A 20,225-nucleotide genomic window follows, 5' to 3' on the forward strand; every position below is an offset into this window, starting at 1 on the left:
CATACACTGAGTATAAATGCCATAAAGGGTCAGAGAAGGAGACAGGTTCAAAGGGAGAGAGAACAAGACAGATAGGTTCAAAGGGAGAGAGAACAAGACAGACAGGTTCAAAGGGAGAGAGAACCAGACAGGTTCAAAGGGAGAGAGAACGAGACAGATAGGTTCAAAGGGAGAGAGAAGAAGATAGACAGGTTCAAAGATGAGAAAAGGGGGAGAAGAGAAGCTGCCATATGTATGTTTTCAACCCACTGACTTTTGACAGGGAAAGCTGTTGTAATGGGCAGATGCAGCTTTTAAGGAAAATGGACAGTTCTTCCGGAACTATAATGACAAGTGGCAGCATCTTTGTTACAGAATATGCTGCAGCACTGTGGAAAACTTTCTCAAACTAGTGCCTAGTAACAGCAACACCCCTCCCTCAGTTAACTGCTCATCACCACCCCTCCCTCACCACTCGTCTCACAACCTGGAGCACCATTACTGCACCTCCCACAGTGTGGTGCTCCCTCTCAGCTCCACTTACAACACAGTGCTCCTCCCTTATCACTCCACCCACAACGCAGAGCTCTCTCACCACCCTTCACAATGCAGAGCTCCCTCTCCAGCCTCCCACTATGTAGAGCTCCCTCACTACCCCTCCCACAGTGCTGCAATTCTCTCTAGCACATCCCAATCCTCACCACCCTCCCTCACAAACAAACCAATAGCATGGAGCTCCACCCGCTGTGTGTAGTTGGCTGCCAAAGTGGCCATCCCATACTGCAGTGCTCCCTCAACGGCCCTCCAAAGCAAAGGCACTCCTTCATCACCTTTCCCTCGGTGCCTGTTCCACAGCATGGCCCTCCCTGGATGTCCCACCCATCCACTCTCATCACCCTCCCTCACTACTGTTCCCACAGGGCAGTGCCCTCACAAGCCCTCCCTAGCATGGTGTTGCCTCACTGCCCTTCTCTCACCATCCCTCTCAGTGTGCCTTTTCTCACTATACATCTAAGAACACTGCCTTCCCTCACAACCCCTCCCACAGCATGGCATTCCCTCGCTGCCACTTCCTAAACACCCCACCCACAGCATAATCCTCTCTTGCTGCCCTTCCCTCATTGTCACTCATATGGCATGCTCCTTTACCACCTCTAGTCTTCAATGAAGTATTCCACTTCTGTCACTTCTGGGCCCAGAGAGTAAATCGCTATCATTGTCTCCCCCTCCCCCCCCCCCCGCCCCGCATTGTATGCATATCGGGGCCCAGAGAGTAAATTGCTATCACTGCCTCCCCTCAGCCCCTGCTCTGTTTTCCTGACATGGTGCACAGCTGTTTGAGAACAATACTCCTTGCTTTTGAGAAAATGTAGAACACTTGTGGCATTTGCAGAGTGACAGCCACCCTTTGTTCCGCTGAGCTGGACCCTTGGCCAAAACAAAACAGCCTTCAGTGACCATGAGGCCCGCCCTCTGCACTGCCGAGCCACTCCAGATAATTGCCCTTCATCAGTTGCAGCTTCAAGCTGTAAGTGTGTGTGTTACTGTGAACATCAACCCTAAATATAAATAGCAGCAAACAGCAGCCTGCAAAGACTTGTCCAGTGTAGAAACTACAACCCATCTCATCTAGGCCAACTGCCATCGCTATCTGTAGAAAGCCCACCTGCCTGCATTAATTCCACATCCTTCTGAATGCCAGCTCATTCAAATATCTGTCCAGATGCTCTTGCATGTTCTTCCTTTCCTGCTACCACCTCCTCTTCTGACAACTTATCCCAGATACCAACAACAAAAGCTAAGAAAAGACCACGCTATATACAGACACCCGAACAGTAATAAAGACATGGTCTACAATTTACAACAGGAGATAGAAAATGTATGTCAACGGCAATGTTTTGATAGTCATGGGGATTTCAATATGCAGGTAGATTGGGAAAATCAGATTGGTACTGAGTACCAAGAGGGGGAAAGTTTCAAATACATATGAGATGGCTTTTTAGAGCAGCTCGTGGCTGAGCCCACTGGAGGATCAGCTTTTTCATACTGGTTTTTGAGCAATGAACCACAACTGATTAGGGAGCTTAGGTAAAGAAACCTATGAAGCCAGTGATCATAATATGATAAAATTTACCCTGCAATTTAGAGAAGGAGAAGATAAAGTCCATAAGACGTAGGAGCAGAATTAGGCCATTCAGCCCACCGAGTCTGCTCCATCATTCCATCATGGCTGATCCCCGATGCCACTCAACCCCATACACCTGCCTTCTCGCCATATCAGGAAATGATCAACTTCTGCCTTGAATATATGAAGGGACTTGGTCTCCACCACAGTCTGTGGCAGAGAATTCCACAGATTCACTACTCTCTGGCTAAAAGAACTCCTCCTTACCTCTGTTCTAACACATCTCCCCTCAATTTTGAGGTTGTGCTCTCTTGTTCTGGATATACCAACCATAGGAAACATCTTCTCCACATCCACCTTATCTAGTCCTTTCAACATTCGGTAGGTTTCAATGAGATCCCCCCATATTCTTCTAAATTCCAATGAGTACAGGCCAAAAGCTGCTAAACGGTCCTCATATATTAACCCCTTCATTCCCGGAATCATCATGGACCTCCTCTGGACTCAATCCAATGATAACACATCTTTTCTGAGGTATGAGCCCAAAACTGTTGACAATACTCCAAGTTCAGCCTGACTAGTGTCTTATAAAGGCTCAGCATTATCTCCTTACTTTTATATTCTATTCCCTTTGAAATAAATAGCAACATTGTATTTGCTGCCTTCACCACAGATTAAACATATAAATTCACCTTCTGGGAGTCTTGCATGAGGACTCTGAAGCCCCTCTGCACATCTGGTGCTTGGATAATAGTCTGCACAATTGTTCAATTTACCAAAATGCATTATCATACATTTCTCAACACTGTTTTCCTTCAGCCACTATTTTGCCCATTCTTCCAATTTGTCTAAGTCCTACTGCAATCGCATTGCTTCCTCAGCACTACTACCCCTCTACCTGTCTTCACATCATCTGCAAACTTTGCCATAAAGCCATCAACTCCACTAGCTAAATCACTGACAAACAATGTGAAAAGTAGCAGTCCCAATACTGACCCTTGAGGAACACCACTAGCCACTGGCAGCCAACTAGACAAGGCTCCCTTTTATTCCCACTTGCTGCCTCTTGCCTGTCAGCCATCTCCCTATCCATGCCAGTATCTTTCCTATAACTCCACAGGTTTTTATCTTGTTAAGCAGCCTCATGTGTAGCACCTTATCAAATGCCTCTGAAAATCCAAGTCAATGACATCCAGTGCCTCTCCTTTATCAGCCTTAGAACCATAGAACATTACAGCACAGAAACAGGCCTTTTGGCCCTTCTTGGCTGTGCTGAACCATTTTTCTGCCTAGTCTCACTGACCTGCACCTGGGCCATATCCCTCCAAACCTCTCTCATCCATATACTTGCCCAAGTTTTTCTTAAATGTCAAAAGTGAGACAGCATTCACCACTTGATCTGGCAGCTCATTCCACTCTCCCACCACTCTCTCCGTGAAGAAGCCCCCCCCTCCATGTTTCCTTTAAACTTTTCCCCCTTCACCCTTAACCCATAACCTCTGGTTTTTTTCTCCCCTAGCCTCAGAGGAAAAAGTCTGCTTGCATTCACTCTACCTATACCCATCATAATTTTATACACTTCTATCAAATCACCCCTCATTCTCCTACACTCCAGGGAATAAAGTCCTAACCTATTCAACCTTTCTCTGTAACTCAGTTTCCCAAGTCCTGGCAACATCCTTGTAAACCTTCCCTGCACGCTTTCAACCTTATTAATATCCTTCCTGTAATTAGGTGACCAAAACTGCACACAATACTCCAAATTCGGTCTCACCAATGTTTTAAACAACCTCACCATTACATTCTAACTCTTATATTCAATACTTTGATTTATAAAGGCCAATGTACCAAAAGCTCTCTTTACTACCCTATCTACTTGTGACACCACTTTTAGGGTATTATGTATCTGTACTCCCAGGTCCCTGTGTTCTACTGCACTCCTCAGTGTCCTACCATTTACCTTGCATGTTCTACCTTGGTTTGACCTTCCGAAGTGCAATACATCACACTTGTCCACATTAAACTCCATCTGCCATTTTTCAGCCCATTCTTCCAACTGGTCCAAATCCCTCTGCAAGCTTTGAAAACCTTCCTCACTGTCCACTACACCTCCAATCTTTGTATCATCAGCAAATTTGCTGATCCAATTTGCCACATTATCATCCAAATCATTGATATAGATGACAAATAACAATGGACCCAGCACTGATCCCTGTGGCACACCACTAGTCACAGGCCTCCACTCAGAGTAGCAATCCTCCACTACCACTCTCTGGCTTCTTTCATTGAGCCAATGTCTAATCCAATTTATTACCTCTCCATGTATACCTAGCTGAATCTTCCTAACTAACCTCCTATGTGGCACCTTGTCAAAGGCCTTACTGAAGTCCATATATGCAACATCCACTGCCTTCTCTTCAACCACTTTCCTGGTAACTTCCTCAAAAAACTCTAATAGATTGGTTAAACATGACCTACCACACACTTGGTCACCTTGCTTGTTACTTCCTCAAAGATCTCTAACAGATTTGTCAGGCAAGGTTTCCTTTGACAGAAACCATGCTGATTTTGACTTATTTTATCATTAGTCTCCAAGAACCCTGAAACCTCATCCTTAATAATAGACTGGTACATGTGAGTTATGCTTCTCCTTCTCAAACTGCAGTTAGGAATTCAACCATATTATGATCACTGCTTCCTAAGGATTTCTTTATATTAAGTTCCCTAATAAGATATGAGTTATTACACAACACCCAATCTAAAATTGCCTTTCCCCGAGTAGGCTCAAGCACAAGCTGCTCTAAAAAGCCATCATGTAGGCACACAACAAATTCTCTCTCTTGCAATCTGACACCAACCTGATTTTCCCACTCCCCTGCATATTGAAGACCCCTATTACAATTGTGACTTTACTCTTATTACATGCCTTTTCCTGCTCCCACAACTTGGCTACTATCTGGAGGCCTACTGTATATGTGATTCCTATGATTTTTTTTTACCATTGCAGTTTCTTAACTCCACCCACAAAGACTCAACACTCTCTGGCCCTATGTGACCTCTTTCTAAAGATGGAATTCCATCTCTTACCAATAGAGTCACACTACTGCCTGTCATTTCGATACAAAGTATATCCTTTGATGTTAACCTCCCAACTATGGCCTTCTTTCAGCCACGAGTCAGTGATGCCCACGATGTCATACCGACCAATCTCTAACTGCACAAGTTCATCCACCTTATTCCAAAAGCCATGTGCTTTTAAATACAGCTCCTTCAGTCCTACATTATTTGCCCTTTTGAATTTTGCCTCTGTGGTACAATTTAACTCTTAGCTCTGTCTGCATTTGTACCCAATCATTGACTTGTCCTTCCTTACATTCATGTTGCACCCATCATCTACTTGTAAATCTGCTGCTCATCCTCAGCTTTATCATACTGGTTCCCACCCCGCTGCCGTATTAGTTTAAACTACTCACAAAAGCTCTAGCAAACTTGCCTGCAAGGATATTGGTCCCCTTCAGATTCAAATGCAATCCGTCCCTTTTGTACAGGTCCTATCCTCACTGTGTCGTGTCACAGGCAACAATTTTGAGATCACTACCCTTCAAGTCATGCATCTCAGCTTCCTTCTTGACTCCTGTATTCTGTTTTCAGGATCTCCTCATTTATCTACCAATGTTGTTGGTGCCAATACATACCACGACTTCTGGCTGTTCACCCTCTTTTTCAGGATATTGTGGATGCATTCAGAAACATCGCAGACACCGACACCTGGGAGGCAAACTACATTCCTTGTTTCTTTTTTGTGTGCACAGAATCGCCTATCTGTCCCCTTAACTACAGAGTCCCCTTTTACTACTGCCATCCTCTTCAGTTCCCTACCTTTCTGAGCCACAGGGCCAGACTCAAGTGCCAGAGGCATAGCTGCTGTTGCTCCCCCTGGTAAGTTGCCCTGTCAACAGTACTCAAAATGGAGTACTTGATGTTGAGGGGATGGCCACAGGGGTGCTCTCCACTATCTGAGGTTCTCCCTTTCCTCTCCTGACAGTCACCCATTTATCTGTCTCCTTTAGCCTTGGGGTGACCCTGTAGTTCCTGTCTATCACCTCTTCACTTTCCCTAACAAGCTGAAGATCATTGAGCTGTAGTTCTAGTTCTTTAACACAGTCTCTAAGGAGCTGCCATTGGGGAGGCTGGGAGTCCCCTGGAAATTCCACATCTGACACCCAGAACAGGACACTGGCTCTGTAGACATGCCCCCTATTCTCTCAAGACCTAAATAAGAAATAAGATACAAGAAATAAAGAATGAACTTATCTCCTTATCTTACCTTCGCCTGTTCTCGCCAAAGACCTGATGAGCCAAAGCCTTACCACTCTGACTCAGACCATTCCCATGACAACCGCTCCTACAATGGACGGTATCCCTCTTTTATGGAGATTCGGTTTTTAAAGCTCTTTGCCGGACTTGCACTGGGAATGTTTCTACTGAGGGACATCCTTTTAGAACAGAGATGAAGAGGAATTTCTTTAGCCAGAGAGTGGTGAATCTGGGGAATTCATTGTCACAGGCAGTAGTTGTGTATACTTAAGGCAGAGGGTGATAGATTCTTGATACATCAGGACATTAAGGGATATGGGGAGAAAGCAGAGAGAGGACATTTGGATCAGCCATGATGAAATGGCAGAGCAGATTCGATGGGCCAAATGGTCTTATTAATCATTCATTCCTGCCGTCTCTCAACAAAGTTTCAGTAATGACTAAAACATACTATTTCCAAGTATTGATACATGCTCTGCTCATCACCTGTACCCATAATACTCCTAGCATGCAAATATATACCCTGCAAAATATCCAAGCCATCATACCTGTTGTCTTAATTATGCCTTTCAATATTTGCCCTGACATCTGCCTTCTGGTCCGATCCTTTCCTTACTGATCTGGGGCTCCAGTTTCCAGCCCCTTGCTAAACTAGTTTAAATTCTCATGAGTAGCATCAGCAAGCCTTGCCAGACTATAATTTGGTTCTTCCCCTTTAGTTCATGAGCAACCCGTTCCTCTTGAACAGGTCGCTCCTTCCCCAGAAAAGGTTCCAATGATCCATCTCTGCAGCCACTCATTCCTCCAGCTGTCACCCCATTCCTATCTGCACTAGCCCATGGTAGTCCCCTATAACTACCTCACTGTCTGACTTTACCCTTCCTTGTTGAGCCTCAGAGCCGGCTACAGTGCCACTGCCTGGCTGCTGCTGTGCTCTGATGTGACATCCCTCCAGCAGTATCCAAAGGAGGATACTTGATGCTGAGGGGAATGGCCACAGGGGAACCCTGCACTGACTTCTTAATCCCCTTACCTCTCCTGGTGGTTACCCATCTGTTGTCCGAAGCCTGTACTCTGGATGTGACCACCTCTTCAAAAGTCTTGTCTACAATTTCTTCAGCCTCCTGAATGATCCTGAGTATTTCCAACTCCTTGGCTCAATCAATCAGGCACTGTACTTCCCATAGATGTAGTCAACAGGGAAACCATCAGGTATCCCAAATTCCCACATTTGATGGGAGGAGCAGTCTATCCTGACTACTTTTTGTTAAAAAAGAGAAAGGCTTGCCTCTTAACTATGCCTTTGCCTATTCACGCAGGCCTGTTAATCCAAAGACTTCCCACTCTATCACTAGCACACTCCAACAATGCCAATTCACTTAAGCCTATCCTTTCATTTGCAGCTGAGTCTAGGCCTCTGACGCCAACATTTTTGGTACAAAAAGACTGGCCTTGCCAAGATCTGTTCTTTTTATCCTCTCTCTTCTGACATCCATGGAACTCTGACACCGATACATTCTCCTCTTATAACCATATAACAATTACAGCATGGAAACAGGTCATCTCGGCCCTTCTAGTCCGTGCGGAACGCTTACTCTCACCTAATCCCACTGACCTGCACTCAGCCCATAACCCTCCATTCCTTTCGTGTCCATATACCTATCCACTTTTGCTTTAAATGACAATACCAAACCTGCCTCTACCACTTCTACTGGAAGCTCATTCCACACAGCTACCACTCTCTGAGTAAAGAAATTCCCCCTCATGTTACCCTTAAACTTTTGCCCCCTAAGTCTCAACTCATGTCCTCTTGTTTGAATCTCCCCTACTCTCAATGGAAAAAGCCTATCCATGTCAACTCTATCCCCCTCATAATTTTAAATACCTCTATCAAGTCCCCCCTCAACCTTCTACACTCCAAAGGATAAAGACCTAACTTGTTCAACCTTTCTCTGTAACTTAGGTGCTGAAACCCAGGTAACATTCTAGTAAATCTTCTCTGTAGTCTCTCTATTTTGTTGACATCTTTCCTATAATTTGGTGACCAGAACTGTACACAATACTCCAAATTCGGCCTTACCAATGCCTTGAACAATTTTAACATTACATCCCAACTCCTATACTCAATGCTCTGATTTATAAAGGCCAACATAACAAAAGCTTTCTTCACCACCCTATCCACATGAGATTCCACCTTCAGGAACTATGCACCATTATTCCTAGATCACTCTGTTCTACTGCATTCTTCAATGCCCTACCATTTACCATGTATGTCCAATTTGGACTATTCCTACCAAAATGTAGCACCTCACACTTATCAGCATTAAACTCCATCAGCCATCGCTCAGCCCACTCTTCTAACTGGCCTAAATCTCTCTGCAAACTTTGAAAACAAAAGCCGCCAAAAAAACAGTTTTACTCAACTCTGCTCTTTTTATACTCACACTCCAAACTTCGATAGGCCTCCAATGCCAAACATTAGAATAGATATGGGGGGGATTTCAATATGCAAGTAGATTGGGAAAATCAGGTAGGGGCTAGATCCTAAGAATGGGAATTTGTAGAATGTCTCTGAGATGGCTTTTTAGAGCAGCACATTGAAGAGGTTATTAGGGATCCGCTATTCTGGATTGGGTGTTGTGCAATGCACCAGAATTGATTAGAGATCTTAAGGTAAAAGAACCCTTGGGGAAAGTGATCGTAATACACCTGATAGAGGTGTACAAGATGATAAGAGGCTTTGATCGTGCGGATAGTCACAGGCTTTTCTCCAGGGCCTTTGTTACAAGGGGAATTGAATACAAGAACAAGGATGTCCTTTTGCATTTGTACAGGGCCCTGGTGAGACCACACCTGGAATATTGTGTACAGTTTTGGTCTCCAGGTTTAAGGAAGGACATTCTGGCAATTGAGGAAGTACAGCGTAGATTCACTAGGTTGATTCCTGGGATGGCAGGGCTGTCTTACGCAGAGAGATTGGAGAGATTGGGCTTGTACACGCTGGAATTGAGGAGATTGAGAGGGGATCTGATTGAAACATTTAAGATAATTAAAGGATTTGATAGGATTGAGGCAGGAAATATGTTCCAGATGTTGGTAGAGTCCAGTACCAGAGGGCATGGATTGAGAATAAGAGGTCGGTTATTTAAAACAGAGTTGAGGAAGAGCTTCTTCTCCCAGAGAGTTGTGGAGGTGTGGAATGCACTGCCTCGGAAGACGGTGGAGGCCAATTCTCTGGATGCTTTCAAGAAGGAGCTGGATAGATATCTGATGGATAGGGGAATCAAGGGATATGGGGACAAGGCAGGGACTGGGTATTGATAGTGAATGATCAGCCATGATCTCAGAATGGCGGTGCAGACTCGAGGGGCCGAATGGTCTACTTCTGCACCTATTGTCTATTGTCTATTGAAATGGCTAACACAAGAAGGCACAGTGGGTAAGTTTTTTATGCTGAGAGTGATGAGCGTGTGGAATGGTCTGCCAGCAGCGGTTGTGGAGGTGGAAATGATAGGGTCTTTTAAAAGTTAATAGTTAGTTAGTTTGTGAAGCCGTTAAAAACTAAAAGAAAGCAACTTAAAAAGGTAAAAACAAGGAAAAGATGAAATACAAAAATAATTTAGCCAATAATATTAGAAGATAGCAGAAGTTTCTACAGATATATAAAGTGTAAAAGAGAGTAGTTATTGAAACACTGGAAAACAATGCTGGAGAGGTAGTCATGGGAGACAAGGAAAAGGTGAATGAGTTGAATAACAGTGCAAGACATCAGCGTAAGCCGGAAGTTTGAGAGTGTCACTGCGCAGAAGTGAGTGACATTGACATTACCAGGGAAAAGTGCTTGGGAAACTAAAAGGTCTGAAGATAGATAAGTCACCTGGACCAGATGGTGTACACCCCAGGGTTTTGAAAGAGGTGTCTGAAGAGATTGTCGCGGCATTAGTAAAAGAATTGATTACTTCTGTATGGTTGTGAAGGGCTGGAAAATTGCAAATGTCACTTCACTCTTCAAGAAGGGAAAGAGGCAGAAGAAAGGAAATTATCAATCAGTTAGTCTGACAGTGGCAGGTGATAAAATAGGCTGTAATCAGCATGGTTGCCTTATGGTGAAAATCTTATCTGATAAATCTGTTGGAATTCTTTGAAGACATAACAAGCAGTATAGATAAAAAGGAGAGTCAGTTAATCTTGTGCACTTGAGTTTTCAGAAGGCCTTTGACAAGATGCCACATAGGAGGCTGCTTAACAAGATAAGAGTCATGGTGTTACAGAAAAGGTTCTAGCATAAATAAAGCAGTGGCTGATTGGCAGGTGGAAAAGAGTGGGAATAAAGGAACCTTTTCCAGTTGGCTGCCAATGACTAGTGGTGTTCTATGGGAGTCTGTGTTAGGACTGCTTCTTTTCACTTCAAATGTCAATGACTTGGGTGATGGAATTGATGACGTTGTGGCCAAGGTTGCGGACAATATGATAGATGGAGGGACAGGTAGTTTTGAGGAAATAAGGAGGCTACAGAAGGACTTACACAGATTAGGAGAATGGGCAAAGAAGTGGCAGATATGGAATACAGTATTACAAGTATTCACTTTAATGTTACTGGTTATGCACTTTGGTAGAAAAATAAAAGGGTACACTATTTTCTAAAAGGAAAGAAAATTCAAAAATCTCAGGTGCAAAGGGACTTGGGATTCCCTAAAGGTTCAGCCTGTGGTGAGGAAGGCAAATGCAATGTTAGCATTAATTTCAAAAGAACTCAAATGTAGAAGCAAAGATGTAATGTTGAGGCTTTATAAAGTAATGGAAGGGCTTCACTTGGATTATTGTAAGCAGTTTTGAGCCCTTTATCTAAAAAGGGAGCTGCTGACATTGGAGAAGACTCAACTGAAGTTCATGAAAATAATTCCGGGATTGAAAGGCTTGTCACATGAGGAGTGTTTGATGGCTCTCAGCCTATATTCACTGGAGTTCAGAAGACTGGGGGGCGGGGGAATCTAATTGAAACATCAAATATTGAAAGATCTCAACAGAGTTGATGTGGAGAGGATGTTTCCTATGGTGCAGGACTCTAAGACCAGAGGACACAGTGTATGAATAGAGGGATGTCAATTTAGAACAGAGATAAGGAAGAATTTATTTAGAAAGTGGTGAAACTGTGGAATTAATTGGAACAAATGGCTGTAAAGTTCAAGTCATTGGGTATATTTAAGGTAGAGGTTGATAGATTCTTGATTAGTCAGGGCATGAAGGGATATGGGGAGAAGGTAGAAGATTGGTACTGCTATGATGAAATGGCAGAGCAGACATGATGGGCTAAAGGGCCTTATTCTGCTCGTATATCTTATAACTTTTTATCACTGAAACTAGTCTCCCCACTACGGATTCTGTCTATACTTCTCACTGTCTCAGTAGAACAGCGAGTAAAATCAATGACAGAAATTCTCTCTTCTCCTCATACAGAAGATAACAAAGTCTGAAAGCATGCTCAAAGACAACTTGGATCCAGCTGTTGTAAGTCTATTGCATGTCCTGCAAAGCACTTTCTCTGTATCTATAAAACTTCTTTCTTCACTCTGTTATTGGTTTACCTTGCACTACTTCAATACACTGTTGTAAAGAAAAAAGAATTTCTGGATGTATACTACATACATTTCTCTGATATTAAATGTACCTATTAAAACCTAATGAATTGATATTAATAACACTATGCAAAATGTGTTTTCCCTGTATCATGGTATACATGAAAATAATTGGGCAATTTCTCAATTTACCAATAGCAATTTGAAGAAATTATGGAAACACATGCTTCCAAAGATAAAGATTGGGATTCAGATTGTACAAAGGGCTATTAAGTATGAATTCAGGAAAATCTGGAAAGTCTATGATTAAATGTATAAAGCTTTGCTTTAAGGGATAATCAGCAGTAGCAACTTCAAAGACCTTCTACAGAAGAGGTAGACCCTGAGGCAGGGTCTCAGAGGAGAACCTGCCAAGTCCAAATCCTAGCCACGTTCATCCAGAGTGGTAACATCCAAAAACATTTTGTAAGATTTGGAAGCTATGGACATAAAACAGAGAGTTGAGCCAGTAACTAAAATACTAAAGAGTTCAGTAACTGTTTCAGACTATGTGCTGAATCTTTTGAGTTGTTTTAAACAATCCTAATTAATAAGGAAGTACAGTTTTTAAGTGGAAGTATTGTCTGGCATGTTTGATTGTGTGCTATGTTTAATTGGATATTGTCCCACAAGATGAGAAGTAAACATTCACTAGGGAGACCATTATATGTGAATAGATCAGCACCCATATCAACAAGATATAAAAACATTTCTTCAATCATCATTTCTAATTATAATAGATTTTCTGTGAAAAGCGTGGCAATATCACATCCCATTTTATTCCCTCTCCCATTCTTTGATTTCCTAACCAATTCTCCAATTATTTCTATTTCCCACTCCAATAATGTTGCATTACTTCGTTATCTATGTTGTTCTTCACAATCAACATAATTTCACTACAATCCTTCAAAGTTCAAACTCAATTTATTATCAAAGTCCTTAGACATTACCATCTACTACCTTGAGATTCATTTTCTTGAAGGCATTTGCTGAGAAAAAAAACACGAAATACAATTGAATTTATGAAAAAAAGCATAGACTAAGGCTGACAAATGCAACACACATAATGCTGGAGGACACTGTCCTGAAGAAGGGTTTTGACCCGAAACATCAACTGTACTCTTTTCCCTGCCTGGCCTGCTGAGTTCCTCCAGCATTTTGTGTGCATTGCTTTGGATTTCTAGTATCTGCAGATTTTCTCTTGTTTGGAAAGGCTGACAAACAACCGGGGCCACTGCATTCGGACACAGCAGCCACTCCTGGTCCAATCAAAGGTGCATTTGCTTGTATTGTACACGTTTATTTAAGATAGAGAGTCACTACTGGATAGAAATATCAAGTATTGCAGCTCTATCCATTAGCAAATCACTCAATAACGATGGAGCTGGGCATGTTGCTGCTTGGACTTTTTCTGCACCGTTGGATGGTGCGAAGTTCGAGTGATTTTCTTAGATGATTTTACTGTGATCGCAAGTCCCTGTTTGACACGGGTAACGTAGAATACTGCAAGCCTGCTTCAGTGTTTCACTGGCAAGACCAATGACGTGGGAACTGCATTGGCTCGATTGTGATGAGGACGCCTACTGCAGTTGCCTAGAGGAGATGCCTAGGCAGAGTGGGAGAGAGCAGGGCCATCTGAGGGCTTGCTGGAATCCGTACTGGGTTGTAGGCTCATCCTCGTCGTTGCTGCCCTCCAGTGTTCTATCAGAACTGCCTGTCATTGTTTTGTCCGTGCTGCCCTCTGCTGTTCAGTCAGTGGAAGAACAAGCTGGACCAGATCATCCCACTCATATTTTTTTCTGGACTGCACATTTTTCTAAACGCAATACATTCTGCAGATGCTGGAAAGCCAAGTCAACACACACTAAATGCTGAAGGAACTCAGCAGGTTAGGCATCATTTATGGAAGTGAAAAAACAGTCGATGTTTTGGACCTGGACACTTCTTCAGGTATGTTTTTCTGCTATTATAACCATATGTGCATTTGTGCTATGTGCAGTGTCCTAAGGGCTTCTGGTAATGTGATTGGAACCTTGTCACTGGAGGAATGCTGTTTCTCTTGTCTATATTCATGTATGGTTGAATAATAATTAAACTTGAACTTAAACCAGTTTAAAAAAAGAACACAAACTGTGCAAATTAAAAATTCAGAGGAAGTGAGCCTGTTGTAGATTCAGTACAGTCTAGTAGTGATTGAAATTATCAGACATACTTTATTGATCCCAAGGGAAATTGGGTTTCGTTACAGCCACACCAACCAAGAATAGTGAAGAAATATAGCAATATGAAACCATAAATAATTAAATAATAACAAGTTAATCATACCCAGTGGATATAAGTTCAGGACCAGCCATTGGCTCAGGGTGTCTGACACTCCTAGGGAGGAGTTGTAGTTTGATGGCCATAGGTAGGAATGACTTCCTGTGACGCTCAGTGTTACATGAGTGTCAGTATGGCAGTATCCATGCCATTTCAGGAGTCGGATAGTTGTAAAGTTATAACTGTTTCTGGACCTGTTGAAGTAGAACCTCAGGTTTCTGTACCTTCTTTTCGAAGGTAGTAGCAAGAAGAGCGCATTGTTCAGATAGAGAGTGTTTTGTGATGGATATTGCTTTCTTGTGGCAGTGCTCCATGTAAAGGTACTCAGTGCTGGGTAAGACTTCGCTTGTGCTGAACTAGAATGAATCCACTACATTTTGTAGCATTTTCAATTCCTGCATTTTGGTGCCTGTGTCCCAGGCCTTGATACAACCAGTGAACTTACTTTCCACTGTGCTTCTCTCGAAGTTTGTCAAGGTGTTTGGTGATACACTGTATCCATGCAAACTTATGCGCAGGAAGAGACACTGTCATGCCTTCTTTATGATGGCACATACATGCTGGTCCTATGACAAATCCTCTGATATGACAACACCAGGGCTTTAAGGCTACTTACCCACTCCACCTATGTTCCCCAAAAGCGGACTGGCTCATGGATCTCCTGCTTCTTCCTCATGTAGTCGTTAATCAGCTCTTTGCTTTTGCTGATCTTCAGTAACAGTTTGTTGTAATGCTACCACTCAACCAGGTTTTCAATCTCCTTCCTAGATGCCTAATCATCACCACCTTTGTTTCAGCTAACAACTGTGGTGTCATCAGTAAACTTAAATACTTAAATTGGAGTTGTACTTAGTGACAAAATTATAGGTATAAAGTGTATAGTATCCACTATATTGCTAACATTGCATTTCCTTCCTCACCACAGACTCAACCTACAAATTAACCTTTAGGGAATCCTGCACAAGTCCCTTTGCATCTCAGTTTTTTTTTGCATTTTCTCTCTATTTAGAAAAGTCAACTCTTTCATTTTTTCTACCAAAGTGCATGACCATACACTTCCTGACACTGTATTCCATCTGCCACTTCATTCCTCATTCTCTTATTGTTTCAGTCCTTCTGTAGCCTCTCTACTTCCTCAAAACTACAAGCCCCTTCCACCTATCTTCATATCATCTAAAAACTCTGCAATAAAACAATCAATTCCATTATTCAAATCATTGATATATACTGTCAAAAGAATCAGCCCTAACATATACTCCACTGGTTACTGGCAGCCAACCAGAAAAAGCTCCTTTTATTCCCACTCTTTGCCTCCTTGTAAATCAGTCAATTGTTCTATCCATGTAGAATATTTCCTGTAATACCATGGACTCATAGCTTGTTAAGCATCCTCATGAGTGACACCTTATCAAAGGCCTTCTGAAATTCCAGGTACACAACATCAACCTTCGTTTATCCTGCTGTTATTTCTTCAAAGATTTCAACAGATGTTAATATGTCAGGGGTCCACACCTAGCCAAGTTGTCTTTTCCTTAGTTCTTTGAAAAAATGTTTAAAAGTGGGAATTAACTGTTTATTCTGAGTTTCGCAGTTACTTGTGAATGTTCTGAAGGAAGAAAAGATCAAGAAACATGTCAGTGTTGTCTGTGTTTTCGGTTTGTGTTTCATCATTTGTTTTCCATGGAATTGATTTTAGAGAAAGACCCGGATTCCCCACTGGCCTCGTGAAATCCAGGTTAAGGAGATCAAAATCTGTGCATTTCAATTCCAGATATAAGATGCCCACATTTCAGAGCGAAATGGGCATTCAGGGAAATTTCTCACTGGTGGACAAATAAATTTGGAATTTGAAATTAACATTTTGGGAAGATTGGAATACTTGGGGAGCAATCATAACAGTTGCTTTTACGAACACCTCTGCTTTCTTTCACAGAACATGAAATATGTTGCTCAAGACTTTTGACATTGATTTTGAGTTTTAGATTCCTTGGAAAATAGTTTTGAAGCAATCAGTATTTTGTCATATAAATTGCAAATGGAAGTTGAATTGAAACATTAGACAAATCCAGGCAGCTTTTCAGTATTCATTCCCTCACCATTTAAAAGCAGAAATTTATCCAGCTATTGCTGGATGTTCCAATTAAAGCGTCTTAGTCAGTCAGCAGTATTGCACCCATATTGTACTGTCTCAGTATTTTTATATTTGTGTGCTGTAGCACTTAATTTTTATTAGCAGTTATTTTGTAAATAACACTATTCTTTGCATTTCTGGTTACAAACCCCATTTCCAGAAAAGTTGGGATATTTTCCAAAATGCAATAAAAACAAAAATCTGTGTTATGTTAATTCACGTGAACCTTTATTTAACTGACAAAAGTACAAAGAAAAGATTTTCAATAGTTTTACTGACCAACTTAATTGTATTTTGTAAATATACACAAATTTAGAATTTGATGGCTGCAACACTCAACAAAAGTTGGGACAGAGGCATGTTTACCATTGTGTTACATCACCTTTCCTTTTAATAACACTTTTTAATTGTTTTGGAACTGAGGATACTAATTGTAGAAGATTTGCAATTGAAAACTTTGTCCATTCTTGCTTTATATAAGACTTCAGCTGCTCAACAGTCCGTGGTCTCCGTTGTCTGATTCTCCTCTTCATGATGCGCCATACATTTTCAAAAGGAGGCAGATCTGAACTGGCAGCAGGCCAGTCAAGCACACACACTGTGTGTCTACAATGCCACGCTGTTGTAGCCCATGCAGAATGTAGTCTGGCATCGTCCTGCTGAAATAAGCATGGACATCCCGGGAAGAGAAATCGCCTTGATGGCAACATGTCTCTCTAAAATCCTAATATATGCCTCAGAGTCGATGGTACCTTCACATACATGCAACTCAGCCATGCCGTGGACACTGATGCACTCCCATACCATCACAGATGCTGGCTTTTGCACCTTTCTCTGATAACAATCAGGATGGTCGTTTTCATCTTTGGCATGGAGAACTCGACACCCGTTTCTTCCGAAAACTAGCTGAAATGTGGACTCATCTGACCACGGCACACGGTTCCATTTGAGATGAGCTCGGGCCCAGAGAACTTGCTGGCGTTTCTGCATAGAGTTGATGTATGGCTTCCTTCTTGCGTAATACAGTTTCAAGTTTCATTTCTGGATGCAGCGACGGACTGTGTTAAGTGCAATGGTTTTCTGAAGTACTCTCAAGCCCAGGTGGCTATAATTGTCACAGTAGCATGACGGTTTCTTTGGCAGTGCTGCCTGAGGGTTCGAAGATCACATGCATTCAACAGTGGCTTCCAACCATGCCCTTTACGCACTGAGATGTCTCTGAATTCTCTGAATCTTTTCACAATATTATGTACTGTAGATGTTGAAAGACCTAAATTCTCTGCAATCTTGCGTTGGGAAATGTTCCTTTTGAACTGACTAACAATTCTCTTACGAATTTTGGCACAAAGGGGTGACCCATCCTCGCTTGCAAAGTCTGAGCCTTTGATGGACGCTACTTTTATACCCAGTCATGATACCTCACCTGCTACCAATTAGCCTGTTTACTGTGGAGTCTTCCAAACCGGTGATAATTGAATATTCTGTGCACTTTTCAATCTTATTTTAACTATGTCCCAACTTTTGTTGAGTGTGTTGCAGCCATCAAATTCTAAATTTGTGTATATTTACAAAATACAATTAAGTTGGTCAGTAAAACTATTGAAAATCTTTTCTTTGTACCTTTGTCAGTTAAATAAGGGTTCACGTGAATTAACACATCACAGATTTTTATTGCATTTTGGAAAATATCCCAACTTTTCTGAAAATGGGGTTTGTAGATGCTAACTGTATTTTATTGGCTTTGTATCTGTACTCCGCACAACGACAATAAAGTTGAATCTAATCTAAAATCTTTGACAGATTTTATAGATGTGTAGTGAAGAATGTACTGACTGGCTGCATCATGACCTGGCCTGGGAACACCAATAACTTTGAACCAAAAATCGTACAAAAGGTAGTGAATTTGGTCCAGTACATCACAGGTAAAGCTTTCCCAACCATTGAGCACATCTACATGAAAAACTGCCATAGGAAAGCAGAATCAGTCATCAAAGATCCTCACCACCCAGACCATGCTCTTTTTCTCGCTGCTGCCATCAGGTAGAAGGTACAAGAGGCTCAGAACTCACACCACCAGATTCAAGAACAGTTACTACCCCGTAACAATCAGACTCTTGGACAAAAGGAGATAACTATATTCATCTGTTGAGATGTTCCCACAACCAATGATCTCACTTTACACAGAACCTATGGCACTATGGTAAAGGAGACAGAGTTGTGATCACTACCTCCAAAATGCTCTCCCACCAAGAGATCTGACACCTGACCGGGTTCATTTTAAGGACTCTTTATGTTCTCGTTACTTGTTGCTATTTATTTATATTTGCATTTGCACAGTTTGTTGTTTTCTGCACTCTGGTTGATCTTTCATTGATCCTGTTACAGTCACAACTCTACAGATTTGTTCAGTATGCCTGCAGGAAAATAAATCTCAGGGTTGTATGTGGTGACATACACGTACTCTGATAATTACTTTGAATTCTGAATTTGCCAAATCATCCTGTACTTACCCTCACTGATGCAAGGCACAGGCAGCAATCCAGAGATGACTACCCTGTAGGTCCTGCTTTTCAGCTATCTACCTAGCTCCCTAAAATCTCTCTTCTGGACCTCCTCACCTTTCCTACCTAGATCTGGCACCGATATATACCAAGACTTCTGGCTGCTCACTCTCCCCCTTTAGAATGCCTGACCCTGGTATCCGGGAGGCACCATACCATCCAGATGTCTCTATCAAAGTCCACAGCACCTTGTCTCTATTCCTCTGACTATGGAATCTCCTGTGACAGTGTACTGCTCCCTCCTCATCCTTACCACAGTGGATCGGTCCCTCACACAGTACAAAGCTCCCTCACACAGCATAGAGCTCCCTCAGCACTCCTCCCACAGTGTCACTCTCCCTACAATCCCTTCCATTCTGTATCACTTCCTCAACCCCCCCCCCCCCCCCGATGGTGCACTGATCTCTCACCCCCCAATCCATGGTGCAGTGATTTCTCATTCTCCCCCACCACATTGCAGTGATCCCACACCCTTCCCCACAGTTCAGTGATCCCTCACTGTACAGTGATTTCCTCCCCCATGGCACAGTGATCCCTCAACCCACTCCCCCAAGGTAATGCAATCCCTCACCCCTCCTCCATGGTGCAGTGATACCGCCCGCCCTCCTTCCCCCCCCCCCCCCACTGTGCGGTTAGAACTACAGAACATTACAGCACAGAAACAGGCCCTTTGGCCCTTCTTGGCTGTACCGAACCATTTTTCTGCCTAGTCCCGCTGACCTGCACCTGGCCCATATCCCTCCATGCACCTCTCATCCATGTACCTGTCCAAGTTTTTCTTAAATGTTAAAACTGAGCCCGCATTTACCACTTCATCTGACAGCTCATTCCACTCTCCCACCACTCTCTGTGTGAAGAAGCCCCCCTCTAATGTTGCCTTTAAACTTTTCCCCCTTCACCCTTAACCCATGTCCTCTGGTTTTTTTTCTCCCCTAACAGTGGAAAAAGCCTGCTTGCATTCACTCTATCTATACCCATCATAATTTTAAATACCTCTATCAAGTCTCTTCATTCTTCTACGCTCCAGGGAATAAAGTCCTAACCTATTCAACCTTTCTCTGTAACGGTTTCTCAAGTCCCGGCAACATCCTTGTAAACCTTCAATGCACTCTTTCAACCTTATTTATATCCTTCCTGTAATTCGGTTCTCCCACAGTCAGGCTCTACTCCATTTGAAT

At 42.5% G+C, this 20,225-nt stretch overlaps 1 long non-coding RNA gene across 1 annotated transcript in view; it reads right to left on the reverse strand.

Annotated features, from left to right (window-relative positions):
• Window positions 1-20,215, reverse strand: part of LOC132380912 (uncharacterized) — a 57,959-nt gene extending 37,744 nt beyond the window's left edge. Inside the window, exon 1 of the long non-coding RNA XR_009507876.1 lies at window positions 20,041-20,215. This is a non-coding gene — a long non-coding RNA (uncharacterized LOC132380912). The remainder of the gene's footprint in view (window positions 1-20,040) is intronic.
• Window positions 20,216-20,225: the final 10 nt, after the last annotated feature.

The sequence above is a fragment of the Hypanus sabinus genome, chromosome 25 (assembly GCF_030144855.1).
Source record: "Hypanus sabinus isolate sHypSab1 chromosome 25, sHypSab1.hap1, whole genome shotgun sequence".
NCBI classification, from domain to species: domain Eukaryota; kingdom Metazoa; phylum Chordata; class Chondrichthyes; order Myliobatiformes; family Dasyatidae; genus Hypanus; species Hypanus sabinus.